Genomic DNA, 13820 nt, shown 5'->3' on the forward strand with positions numbered 1-13820 from the left:
AAAAGCTTAAAATTATACTTCCCAGGCTCCCTTGCAGCTAGGGGTTCAGACATAATTTACTTATTGCTAGTTACATGCACTTGCACAGTCTTGATTTCAGAACTAACTAAAGTGGGGAAAATGTGGTAGCAGCACATTAATTATCCATTTTGCTAACCTGAAATGACTCTGAGGTAAGGCTCTGTAGTCAGCAGATCTTGCAGTGACTTCCCAACACCCAGATCATGACTAAGGTGGTGTGTTTCTGGAGATAAAAACCGGTTGATGGTTTCTTGATCCTTAGCATATAGACTATGGCAGAAGTAGCAGTTCCTCTAGCAGGCCAATTCCATAGTATTGTTCTGGGAGTCATTCCGAGAGGGCACATCTATGGCCTGCCCCTCCAGCCCTTCAGTTTTGGATTTTGCAAGTCCTAAATTCAATGATGTTTAATTATCTATTGCTATGTAGTAGACACCCATAAAACTTAGTTTGGCTGGGCAATTCTTTTGCAGACCCCACCTGCCTTTACATGTGTGGTTATATTCAGCTGTCAGCTGTGCTAGGCTAGAATGTCCTAGATGGTGTCACTCACATGTCTGAGATTTTAGCAGGGATGCATTAAAGTCTGAGTCCTCTCTCATTCAGTAATCTGGCCTCTGTTGTTTAATATGATGGCTGCTTTCTAAAAGGGTGAATATGGGAGCTGCAAAGCCTCTTAAGGCTAGGCCTAGAAGCCATGCAGCATCCCTTCTGCCTCATTCTATTGGTCAAAGTTAATGAGAGAGCTGGCCCAAATTCAAGGAGTGGGAAAAATAGACTTCCTGGCTTATGGGAGTTAGAGCAAAGTCACATTGCGAAAATATGTGTGGATGGGAAGGATTGTCATAGCATCAATCTATCACAACTGTATCAAATCCCTTTCTGTTTCTAATAGCTAGAATGGTTTCTGTTATCTGCAACTGAACTCCAGCTGACATAGAAAACAAGCAGCAAGACCAGATAGGAGGCGGCTACAGTAGCCCAGGGCATAGAGGAAGGTCTGGGGCATGTTTTGAGAGTAGAGCTGACAGGACTCTGATGGATTGGAAATGAGTTTGAGAGAAAGTGAGAAAGATGTCAAGGATGGAATCAAGAATGACTTCAAGGTTTGGGGGTAATTGTGCTATTTACTGAGATGAGGAAGGATAAGTTTGGAGACAAAATTAAAGAGTTTGTTTTTGAATGTGTCTTTTAGACACCAATCAGGTAGTTGGGTATAGGATTCTGGTGTTTTAGGGAAGAGGTGTGGGCTGCAGATATAAATTTGGGAGTATCTGCACATAAAAGGCATTTAAGGACATGAGACTTGATTTGATCAACAAGAGAGAAGTGTAGATATAGAAGAGACTGAGCTTGGAGCACAGCAGTGTTTAGACATAGGGAAGATAGATGAATAGAATCCATTTCAGTGTATATAGGAATCCCTGTAAACACTCGCTAACAATGAAGATTCCAGGTTCTTAGTCCCATCAATTCTGGTTCAGATTTAATATGGAGGCCTGGCAGTCTGCATTGTCAACAATGCAGGTTGTTCCGAAGTGGGTAGTTAGGGAGTATCCTTTGAAAAATACTGAAATAGACTGCCATCACCTAAGAAAATATTTTATGGATCCTTAAGTTCCAGGATGCCTCTTTTCTTCCTTTTCACTTTCTCTCATCCATCATGCATGAAAGACTTTTGTAAGATGCTGAGAGAGGAAGCTGGGCCTTTTCTTTTCCTAATTGCCTTTTCCAGGGTGGGTAAAAGTTAACTGTTAAACTCCTGCAGGAAAAAGGAGAGAGGACAAAAGCCTAAAAATAGTGCCTGCTCTCCAAGAGAGGTGTATTCTCCTTTAAATATCCAGTCTGGTGCCCAGTGGTAACACTTTATGAAGCAAAACCAAGAGAAAAGTCAACATTTCTTTGTCCCTTAATTATAAGCAGCATGTTTTCCTTCCACAGCTCGGGGAGTGATGAACAGTCATACTACCCCAATGTTTCACGAAGGGTTTAAAAGATTAAGTGAAAAGCAAATGCTTAGCAGCCTGCTGTAGATTTCACTTTCCCACTTATTAAAACCAGTGCTGATTAGACCTCTGTAAAGGGGAAATGCCCATCACTGTTTGTACCATCATGTGATACAGGACTGAATTCTTGTTGACTGTGAACCTGTATTTCTCAAATATACAAATGTGAAAGTATTTTCACTCCTACCTAGTCTGGGACTGTCAATAAAATGTTGGTGGCGGTAAAATTATACAGTCGTCCCTTGGTATTTGCAGGGGATTCATTCCAGGACCCCCCATGGATACCCAAATCCACAGATGCTCAAGTCTCCTACATAAAATGGGATAGTACATACAGACATATTCTCCCCTTTTGCAGTTCAGTGGTTGCAAGGGGCCCTGGAGCTGCAGGATCCATGTGCTGTAATAATGATTGCATTGATTGAGTGCCAATTACTCTTGGAGACTTTTCAAAGGTCTCTACTGCAGAGTTAAAACTGAGCTTTCTATCTGATATGAGATAGATCTCTGTAATCCTAGGCGATAACTGGTTTGGGATCTCTAGCAATTACTTGTGTCATGTACTTTAATCAACAACGTGCTTACTCTTATAACAATTCTCCACACCCACTATGAAGCATCACTCAGACTCTGTTTTCCTCAGCTCCCACCCTCCTCATATGAACCTAAGCTTCTGATCCGTTTGTGATTAAATCATCCAGTAAACATCATCCTCAGTGGGTGGGGGCAACCTTACAACCAGAGCCAGACCTTCACCACAACCCAGTGCCTGTCTGGAGGGGTGATGGATCCTGTGGGCCTAGCCAGAGGTCAAGCTACCTGTCTTGCTGTTCTGCTGGGTATCAATCTTCTGGCTGGCATCCAGCCAGCAATCAATTCTCCTATTCAGCACATGCTTCCATTAGCAAATATTTAGGAGGGGCATATGCTTGCATATGAAAATTCTTTTCAACAAAATTTTGGATCTAATCACCATCACTGTCTGACTTTGCCACCATCTTTGAAATAGTTGGCAGACTAATAGAATATGGATGGGCTGAAAGTTGAGCTAAAGGGGTGACTAACTCATCAACTTACTGTATGAACTTGAGCATTTATTTCAAAACAAGGGGCTTGAGAAGTATATTTTCTGAGATCCCTTCTACCTCTAGCATTTGATGGATTAATTTCACTTCTGCAGAGAGCTTCTCGTTCACTTGCCAGAGGTAATTATATTAGTTTGCTAGGGCTGATGTAACAACGTACTACAAACCAGTTGGCTTAAACAACAAAAATTTATTACCTCGCAGTTCTGGAGGCTAGAAATACAAATCAAAGTTTTGGCAGGGTTGGCTCTTTCTGAGGGCTGCAAGAGAAGAATTTGTTCCAGTGCTCTCTCTTTGGTTTGTAGATGGCTATTTTCATCTTCTTCATGGTGTTCTTCCTTTGTGAGTGTCTGTCTCCAAATTTCACTTTGTATAAAGACACCAGTCATATTAGATTAGGGCCCACCCTAAAGACCTCATTTTAACTTGATTATCTCTGTAAAGACCCTATCTTCAAATACAGTCACATTCTGACTTTGTATAAAGACACCAGTCATATTAGATTAGGGCCCACCCTAATGACCTCATTTTAACTTGATTATCTCTGTAAAGACCCTATCTTCAAATACAGTCACATTCTGAGGTATTAGGGGTTAGGACTTTAACACATGAATATTTGGGGGACACAGTTCAACCCATAACAAAAATTAAGTATCAATTAAGTATAAAGAAAAAAGAATAATAATTTGATTTTAAGGCTGGTGACTTACAGGAGCATGGTAGGCTAGCAAGTAAGCATTGATCATTGAATTTTCGGATCTGAACACTTGATTTTGGTGCTATCGGCACCATGCTCTAACCAAGTGAGCCAGCCCCTTTCATCTGTTTTTATAACTTTATGTGAAACTTCTTGAAAAGGAGTCCTATTACTATTTAACCAATTGTTGCTCCAAGGAGCCCCTGAAATGTTAGGTAGGTAGGCCATTATATAATCAAATGACCCTGTTGAGATTTGATGGAGTTTGGCCTTCAGAGGTTATAATTATGAATAAAATATGCTTTTCTGTGGTCATGTGGGTCTCCTGACTATACAATGTTATTCATATATTAAGAAGAGAGGAAAGGAATGCACTAGATTCTGCTGACTCACAGCTACGTATTTGGCTTTAATGGAAATAAAGAGTTCAATCAATGTGAACAAACACAGATTGGGGTGGAACAGGGTATTATCAATTAAAAAAAAACTGACAGAAGTCCAGATTTGTCAGCAAAAGTACACCCTTTTCATCACTGGTCTCTTTTCCAGAGTCTCGCTAGCCTGGAAATCCACTAGGTGGAGCAAAGGACCAGGAACCAGCCAACCAGGAGTGCTCATGAGCAAATATAGACCAGTGCTGCAGCTCTTCCTTTTCCTCGACAAAATCTAGACAGAGGCTGGGGGAAAATTGAGTTTCTGGAGCTACTTGAAATCAAAGTGTTCCCTGCTCATTAAAATGGACAGTAGCCCAAGAAATGAAGAACCTCGGATTTGCTAAGCTGGACACAATTACTAAACACACAGGAGGCACACCCATCTTGTACTATTTCCCCCTGGCTTGGCTCTCATAACTTATTTCCTTAATGTTTTCTTTGGTGGCAGATGGAATTTGGGGCAGACCTCTTACCCAAGCTCCTGTAATCAAAAGATCCTGTGCTTTGACTCACATGTCCTTTTTTCTGCCTATAGCTATCCCAAAGTTCTCAGATCAACCTAATTAAATATGTTCAACATCATGTGAACAGATATGATGTTGATGGGGGTGGGACGGGGGGGGGAGAGAGAGGGGAAAGGGAAGAACTGGTAAAAGGTTACAAAAATCAACTACATTGTATAATGATAAATAAAAAATAAACAAATAAATAAATATGTTCTCTTTAATTCCAGACCCTTGGATTCTAACACTCCCTTCCTTGGATTCCAATTTCATCTTTCTGCATTTATGGGTTGGTTAGCTGAGCAGGGATCAGGAACTTGGCTGATTCTTATTTGAGGACTTTAAAGGGAGACTATCCTCACTTACCCATCAGTTCTTTGTCTCTTGTGCAAGTTTACTCTGTCTGCCTTTGTGTTCAAACTGCAGGTGTTAACTGCCCTATGTCTCAGTCCAAATCTGCTACCAAGGCAAGATATAGTCTATTACAATCATCATTTAATTACACAGAAGTCCAAACACTTGCAAAGAAAAATTTGATGAAGGAGGTGAGTTCCAAATCCAAAATTATTCTGGTTTTAGTGGCTATGACTCTGCGGGAGAATAATCTATTGAAATATTAATTTCTTTATCTTCTTTCTATATTTTTTCTTCCACTTTGATCTAAGCAAGTTAGATAGGCATTTAGTAATTTCTCACCTTAGAGATTTTTCGCAGAATGATCTTGCTGTCTTTACATAAAACCTGAACTCTTTGAAAACAGTATTATCAGTGCATTTGAAGGCAGGAAAAAAGGGAAAGAGAAAATTTCTCAAGAGTAAAAAGAAGTTTGCAGTCTAGGGGTGACAGTGGGTAGGATTACATGCTGTGGCAGGAGAATGGTGGACTAGACCAGTGGATACCTCTGTGGTAACCAGAGTGGACTGACAACTGGCAGAGCCTCTGCCAGGCTTTGGTGCCATTTAAGACACTAGGGTTTTGCACAATCCTTGGAGAAGGTATCTCCAATAATGGCTGAGATTACATTTTCTACCAATCAAGCTGGATGCGAACTCAGAGTCAGATTTAAGTTGGTTCAAAGAAAGTAAAGAAGTGAGATATTTCTTGCACACTTGAGTTTGTTATATGTTTCATATTGGCTACACTATAACTGAGTTCATTATGGAGGTCTAAGATTATATAGGAGCAGTACAGTATGGTAGCTAAGAGTATGGACTCTGGAGCCAGACTGCCTGGGTTCAAATCTCAGCTCTGCCACTGACAACATGTGAATCTTTGGCTGAATTATTCAGTTTCTGTCTACCACAATTTCCTCCCGCTGTGAAAAGGGGATAACCTTACAAGGTTGCTGTTGAATCTAATCAAATAATACAAGCAAAGTGTTTAGAAAATTAGTGCTTGACATACAACAAAATTCAGTGAATGTATGCTATTATTCCTATCAGTTTTTTGCATCACTATTGTGGCAGCTGAAATTCTAATTAATTTTTAGAATATATAAAACAAATGGCACAAAATTTTTAAAAACATATACATGAAAAATAAAGAGGTACAATGAAAAATTGTTTTCTAATTTCCCTCCCCAGATGCAACCTGTGTCACTGATTTCTGTATATTAAACAAATGGAATTACCATCATGTTTCTACACCTTTTCCCCCCTTAGCAATACATTGTGGAAATCATTCTTTAATAGTATCCCATTATATGGATATGCTCTAGCTTATTAACTTATTTAGCTAGGCTTTATAGATATCTAAATTTCTATTTTTTGATTTTACAAATAATACTGCAATAAAAATCTTTATACCTACATCTTTGAGCACGTTTGGATTATCTGTGGGATAAATTCCTAGAAGTGGAATTACTGAATCCAAGTCTTTGTGCACTATGAAATTTGATAGATATTATCAAAATTTGATAGATATGATCAAATTTCCCTTTATACAGCAAATTATACTCCCACCACCTTCCTATGAGAATGCCAATAGATAAGTATATTCACTTTAAAAATTTTTGCCAATCTGCTAATTATTCTCTTGTAATTTTTATTTGCATTTATCTTAAGAATAAAATTGAGCATATTTTTAATATTTTAAAATATCGTTTCTATTTCCTTTTTGAGAAACAGTCTACTACAAAATGGACTGCTCAGAGTGAAAATAATATATCTGCTGGTAAATAGTATATCTGCTAGTCTCGTCATCAGGAAAAAATATTTCTGCCATCACAAACTGCCTGACAGTTCCATTATGTGATATACTCTGAATTCTTTGTGGTTGTCCCTTGATTCCAGTACATCAGAGAGCTAACCAGAGAAGATTGTTGCTTTCTTTAGTGTACTTGGTAGTGGAAGGCATGGAGGGATCAAAGGATGAAAGTGATAAGATTCCTAGAGGCTGTCACTTGCTCAGAGAATTTGGGAGAATCTAAGAACAAAAGAACTTGAATAAATCTTTTGCATCCAAGATGCCCCAGTGAAAGCTTTCAGAGATGAGAAGCAGAAAAGTCAAATTTTATGAAAGGTCTGAAAAATTTGAAAATGGTTATCTTGTGCCATTTATACTCTCTACAGTTTTTCTGTGAAAGTGAAATATAAGTGAAATAAGAATGGATCATTCAGATGTCAGCCATTTATCAAAAGAACCTTGGGGAAACCATAAGCTACTTTCTCTAGGCTGTTATCTGGAGAGGAAGAGACTCTGGGGGAACTGCACAGTGAGAACTAACAATAAGCCAAGGAAGAGGGAAAAAATGATCAGAAGGAGCTGTTCTGGCTGACACAAACTATTTCTTTTCCAGGAAGGAAACATTGCTAACCAGGAAGCCAAATCCAAATTTAGGGATTTAATTAATTTTCCATTTGAAAATTACAATCAGGATAATCAGCATCTATTCTAAGGACACCTTCTCTGCCACCTTAAGCATTAGCACACCTGTGTGTGTAATTTACCTAGGTGAGTTCTTATTCCCACCATAAGAGGTGCAGAATCAAATATTTCAAGGATACTCTAACTCATCATTTTACAGATATGGGAATCTAAGGTGACGGTCAAGTGGCTTCTCCAAGGCTACACTGTGGAGCGTGAGTACCATTGCTGGACTGGGAATGCAGACTCCACACCATACTGTAGTACAGGATACTTTTCATCTGTAAAACCAGCTATGTGGCTTCTGCAATGTTCCTATTCAAATATACATTTACATATAAATTTCTATTAGTCTGCTCAGGCTGCTATAACAAAATACCAACAAACAAATATATAGCAAAAAACCAATCCTCAAATACCAACAAACAAATGCAACACATAATATAACAAAATACCACAGACAAAATGTCTGTTAAACAACAGACATTTATTTCTCACAGTTCTGGAGGTTGGGAAGTCCAAGTTCAAGGTTCCTGGTGAGGGCTCTCTTCCTCACTTGCAGACAGCTGCCTTCTTGCTGTGTCCTCACATGATGCAGAGAAAGCTCTGGTGTCTGTTTCTCTTCTTAAAAGGACACTATTGGGGGGGGGAGAGGAAGATTTAACAACCTCAACTTTTTTTTTTTTTTTTTTGAAGCTCTTACAACGAGAAAATGGAGGGGACACATCTGGGTGGGAGGGGGGAGAGGGAGGAGGGAGGGAGGTTTTGGTGATGGGACACAATAACTAACTACATTGTATATTGACAAAATAAAAAAAAATAAGAAAAAAAGGACACTATTCCCATCATGAAGGTCTCTCTTTCATGACCTCATCTAAACCTAACTTTCTCTCAAAGGCCCTATCTCCAAAACCCATCACACTGGTGGTTAGAACTTCAACAAATAAATTTGGGAGGTGGGGGGCACAATTCAGTTTATAGCAATATATATGTATTTGTTGTTGCTGTGGTTGTTGTTGTTAGGCTCTTCCAACTAGGAAGTAAGCTCCAAGAGAGCAGTGACATGGTCCGTTTTGTTGACTTTAGTATTCCTACCAGCTAAAATAGTGTCATTTCACAAACCACAACTATATTCAATGAACATTTGTTGAATGAATGGACTTATTGAGGGCTTACTATGTACCAAGCACTGTTCTAAGCACTTCACATTAAATCTTAGAATATGTACAATAGTCTTATAAGGTAGGTACTGTTATTCCCTCAATTTTTATATGAGGAAACTGAGGCACAGAGGGGTGAAGTAGTTGCCCTGGTTTCACAGGAGGCAAAGCCAAGTTTTCAGACAAGGTAGCCTGGCTCCTTAGCCCATTTTCCCACCCATTACATTATGCACAGAGTAAAATTTTACTCAAAAAATGACCAGGAAGTGCCTATGGAGTTAAAATTCTCATTAGTTTAAAGTACAATGTTGGCTAATGTGTTGACTTTTTCTCCTAATATTCCATAGTTTCTAGAAATGCTTCTGATTATAACACCCCAAATTCTCAAATATAAAAATTGTTGTTCTGGTGGGGGCATTGTTTCCATGGCATTGTTGTTATCCAGGCTTATATTGTTGACATGTATTACTGACTTTGGTCTGCTTCTGGTAGCCAGCTGGGGGGAGGTTCCCTTCTACTCAGATTCTTCCCAACACAATATTGCCATTGACTTAATTTACCATTCTCAGAGGCTTCCCATTGTTGTACAAAGTGATAATAAATAAGGTGTTGATGGCAAATGGACTTGGGGGTGTGGGGGGCAGTGGAGAAAGCCTTTAGAGCTGCATCATTAGCCAGACGTGACACAGCTATGTTTTGAGATAAAATGTCATCTTGCTGATAAAGATGGACATTCTAGGAAAATAACCTAAATTCCATGTTTAGTATGGGCTGGCATTTTTATATTTTGTGTTAAAAATTCTTATTTAACCTTGAGATGTGGGTATAGAAAAGAAACTGTGGTCTCCTAGCTAATAAGAGGAGGAATTGGGATTTGAAACCACATCTGTGTGACTTCAGATGTTTGCCATTTCACTGGCCTATGCTGCCTTCTTTCCAGGGAGAGCACCATCCACTATAAAGGGGGGTGGTAACCCCCCTCATCCAGTCACTCTTTAGGGTGTGCAAGTTTTTGCAGTTCTTAGGGGTAGAAAGTATGTGACCAAAGCAGGAAGCATATTGTGCCATCATCATATCACAATCTGAGCAAAGAGTAAAATTCATGAACATGCCACAGTCATGTATCTAACCAATCTCAGTTCTTTTCTGTGGCAATTACGGGGTGTCTCTCTCTCTTTTTCCTTGAATAGTTATTTGAGGTTTATTTTCACTTGAAATATATTAATGATCAAAATATGCTTTTCCTTTTTTCTTTTTTTATATCTCTACTGTGGTAATTTACATATCATAAAGTTTATCCATTTAAAAGTGTATTAAAAACTGTAGGGCCGGCCCGGTGGCGCACTGGATAAGTGCGCCGCTCGGGAAGCGCGGCGGCGCTCCCGTCCGAGGGTTCGGATCCCACATACAGACCGGTTCCCGCTCACTGGCTGAGCGAGGCACGGGAGCAGCGCCGAGGGTTGCGATCCCGTTGTCGGTCTCCAGTCTGGTGCAGGGGCAACACTGAGGGTTGTGATCCGTTGCCGGACACGGAAAAAGACAAAACACACACACACAAAAAAACTGTATTGTACTGTAGATATATGTTACTGACTCTAGGCTTCAGTTTCTGGTGGCCAGGTAGACGGGTTTTATACTCAATGGTTTTTAGTATATTTACAGAGTTGTGCAACCATCACCATAATCTCATTTTGAAACATATTCATCATCCTCCCCCTCAAAGAAACAGTGTACTCATTAAAAGTTATTCCCCAATCACCACCTCCCCAGCCCTAGACAAATACTAATCCATTTTTTGTCTCCAGATTTGTCTATTTTGGACATTTCCTATAAATGGTATCATGCATTATGTGGTCTTTTCTGACTGGTTTCTTTGACTTGACTTAGCAAAATGTTTTTGAGGTTCATCTGTGTTGACATGTATCAGTACTTTATTTCTTTTTATTGTCTGCAAAGTCTCCTTTTAGAAAACCCTTCATCCATAAATTTGCTCTGAGTTTGGGATGACCTCTCCAGGTAGCTCAAACTTGTCCAGAGCCTGTTTCCTGGTGAACCATCTTCAACATGAGACAAGAGCAACATCAGAACAGGGACAGACAGACAGACTCAGGGTCTCTTTCCTGGCCACTGTCAGTAGGAATGGCAGAATTCCTTGGAAGGACAAGTTGTGGCGCTGCAGATGGCTGGCAGGAAAAAACATTGGGAACTGCAGTGGCTGGGCCGATGGCACCAGTTTCACACTCTGTTTTGTTTTTGCTCCTGTATTGAGTTTAGATTTTTAGATGAAAGATTTTTATTCAAAAGCTGCTTCTCTGAGAACCGTATGAAGCTCTATGGTTATCTCCAGAAGCTTCTGCAACCAGAAAGCTTGATTCTGCTGCCACCTGCTGTCCTTAAGCCAGAAATAACTTTTGGAAAGAGACGTTCAGAACGTAGTTGAATAAGGTATGAGTTTCAGTCCTAAAAATGTTTTTTTCCAATGCTGTGGCTAAATATTTAACTCTCTTCTTTAAGTCCATATTTTTGTGTTTTCTACCTGAAATCTCTGATACTGTGAAATTCATCACAAAAGTGTTCCACGAAAGCTTTGTCAATAAGAAAAGACCCATATAAGGTTTTCTTCTTTCTTTAATGAGACCGCAGGTGCTAGGGTAGCCGGTGGAATCCATTTCTTCAATTCCTTTCCTCCCTCTCGTCCTTCTTGCCTTTTACAGGCATTCGTTTAGTGTTTGTTATGTCCCAGGCTTTGTGAGGGCTGGGAAGGTATAAAATGTGAAACACTTGGGTCATTGCCTTCAAGACAATTATACTCTGGGGAACTGTATGCCCAGATAGCTGGGATGGCCTCTCAGGCAGTGAATCCCTGGACTTCTTTCTATGAAAAAAAAAATGAGCATCATTCTGTACATATTGTTTTATTACTCGTTTCACCTTAAAATATGTTTCAGAGATCCTTCCATGCTACATAGATCTATCTGGCTTTGCATAGGATTTCTCTGTATTTATGAATCATTGTTAATTAAACCTTTCCCATATTAGTGGGCATTTAGGTTGTCACTATTTTTCACTTTTACAAACAAAGCAACACAGAACTTCCTTGTACATGTCTCTTGGGGGTAAACTTCTGAGTATTTCTCCAGGACACACACCTGGAAGTAAAGTTACTAAAACAAAGATATCCATGTTTTTCAATGTAGTAGATACTGCTAAATTATTCTTTTGATAAACCTGCCCAATTTACACCTCCACCAAGAGATTCAGACTTTCCACTTACCCACACGAACATGAACATTTTATATTTCCAGGCTTTAGTTCAGTCCAATTTGATGAGAAAAAATTGGTATCCCATTATTTTAATTTATATTTCTCTGCTTACTTAGTAAGATTGAAAATATGTTTATTGATTATTTGTATTTTCAATTAACTGCTCTTTGATATCTTTTGCTCATGTTCTATACTGGGTTGCCTTTATTTCTTACTGACTTGTAGGTGCTTTTTATATATTCTGGATCTTAATTCATTGTTATGCTTGTTGCAAAAAGTTCATGTCTGATAAGTGGTTAATATCTAAAATTTATAAGAACTCTTACAACTCACTAGCAGAAAAACAAATAACCTAATTAAAAAATGGGCAAAGGGGCCGGCCCGGTGGCGCACTGCTAGAGTGCGCCGCTTGGGAAGTGTGGCGGTGCTCCCGCCGAGGGTTCGGATCCCACATACAGACAGGCTGCTCACTGGCTGAGCAAGGTGCGGGGCAGCACCAAGGGTTGCGATCCCGTTGCCGGTCCCGGTCCGGTCTGGGCGCAACACTGAGGGTTGCGATCCGTTGCCGGACACGGAAAAAGACAAAAAGGAAAAAAAAAAAAAAAAAAGAGTCACAGAAGTCATGGAAACATGAAATACTCTTTATTGGGGCCAGCCCGGTGGCGCACTGCTATAGTGCGCCGCTTGGGAAGCGTGGCGGCGCTCCCGCCGAGGGTTCGGATCCCACATACAGACAGGCTGCTCACTGGCTGAGCAAGGTGCGGGGCAGCACCAAGGGTTGCGATCCCGTTGCCGGTCCCGGTCCGGTCTGGGCGCAACACTGAGGGTTGCGATCCGTTGCCGGTCACGAAAAAAAAAAAAAAAAAAGACAAAAAAAAAAAGAAATGGGCAAAGGACCTGAATGGACATTTCTCTGAAGAGGACATAAAAATAGCCAACAGGTATGTGAAAAGATGCTCAGCATCACTAATCATAAGGGAAATGCAAATTAAAACCACTGTGAGTTATCACTGCATACTCGTAAGGATGGTTGTTATCAAAAAGACAAGAGACAAAAAATGTTGGCAAGTGTGGGGAGAGGTTCTTATGGACATTTTCCTTGAAGAGGTTCCAGAAGCTAAAACTCAAAGGACAAGTGAGAATTGGCCACAAGAAGGAGAAGCCACAGTGTATCTAGGTGAGGTCTGAAAAGCTCAGCACTGTGAGAGAGAGAGAGCAAGTACCGTGTGATGGTTGGAGCTGCAGAAGATGATACTTGAAAGGGGGGCAGGGCCAGGTACTGTAGGGCCTTTTGTGTCATCTGTCTGAGCCTGGGTTACCCCCAAGAGCAGAGACTGAGACAAGGGCTTGTATTCAGGTAGTTTATCTTGGGAAGTTCCCAAGAAACTGTAGTGAGAAACTGGGCAGATAAAATAGGAAGTAGGGAAAACCATTCCAAGGACACACTAGCAAACTGGTCACAACTATAAGCCACTGGGCCTTGATCCCATAGGGATCAGAATTGTCTGCCTGAGAGATCAAAGAGGAAGTATTTATCTATTAGCTCCAGACTCTCGTTGGTCAAGAGAGAGCCCCATGGTGTGGTAATTTCCTCCTGCTTCCAGGTTACACATGCACAGAGTATCTGAGCCAATTCCTGCAGGTGTTCCAGGGGTAAAGAAGTCCTGGGACAGACAGGAAGTGAGGGGTGGACAGCTGAAGGGGCTGATGTTGTGTTACATTTGCCCCAGCTTGTTGCTGCAGCAATGGCTGAAGCAAAAAAGTAGACTAAGGGACGGGAGGAGT

The sequence above is a fragment of the Galeopterus variegatus genome, unplaced genomic scaffold, assembly GCF_000696425.1.
Source record: "Galeopterus variegatus unplaced genomic scaffold, G_variegatus-3.0.2 Scaffold872, whole genome shotgun sequence".
Lineage (NCBI taxonomy): Eukaryota > Metazoa > Chordata > Mammalia > Dermoptera > Cynocephalidae > Galeopterus > Galeopterus variegatus.